Source organism: Myotis brandtii, unplaced genomic scaffold, assembly GCF_000412655.1.
Source record: "Myotis brandtii unplaced genomic scaffold, ASM41265v1 scaffold657, whole genome shotgun sequence".
In the NCBI taxonomy this organism is placed as follows: domain Eukaryota; kingdom Metazoa; phylum Chordata; class Mammalia; order Chiroptera; family Vespertilionidae; genus Myotis; species Myotis brandtii.
In genome coordinates, this window is record NW_005370552.1 from 3,331,856 (window position 1) to 3,332,419 (window position 564).

Sequence of the window (564 nt, forward strand, 5' to 3'; positions counted from 1 at the left end):
GTCCAAAATGACCGAAGGCTCAAACCAAACACAGGAAGTCAGTCCTGCAGTCAGTGCTGGGTCGCCCCACTGAATGCTGAGGGGACTGCAGATCAGGCCCGGAAAGAGGCCTGGAGAGAGAAGAAGGGTCTGATCTGCAGCCTCCATGGCAGCTATTGATTAGCCCTTGCCACTCTTTCTCTCTGGGCCTCGCCAGCAGCCGCAGGTGCTGCTGATCAGCCATGACTCTCTGATCAGGCCCAGAGATAGGCCCAGAGATGCTGACTGGCATAGAAACCGACCAATCAGAACCAAATCTGGGTGAACTGTGAGAAGCCAATGGCTGCCAGGAGGCAGAGCTTTTGATGCTGACTGGCATAGAAACTGACCATTCAGAACCAAATCTGGGTGAACTGCGAGGAGCCAATGGCAGCCTAGGAGGTGAAGCTATTGATGCTGACTGGCATAGAAACCGATGAATCAGAACCAAATCTGGGTGAACTACAAAGCCTGAACCTAAGGTGGGGCCTGAGGAGGGGTTTTAAGGGCAACAGCTGTTTGGTGTAAGTTATAAGAAAGCAGTTC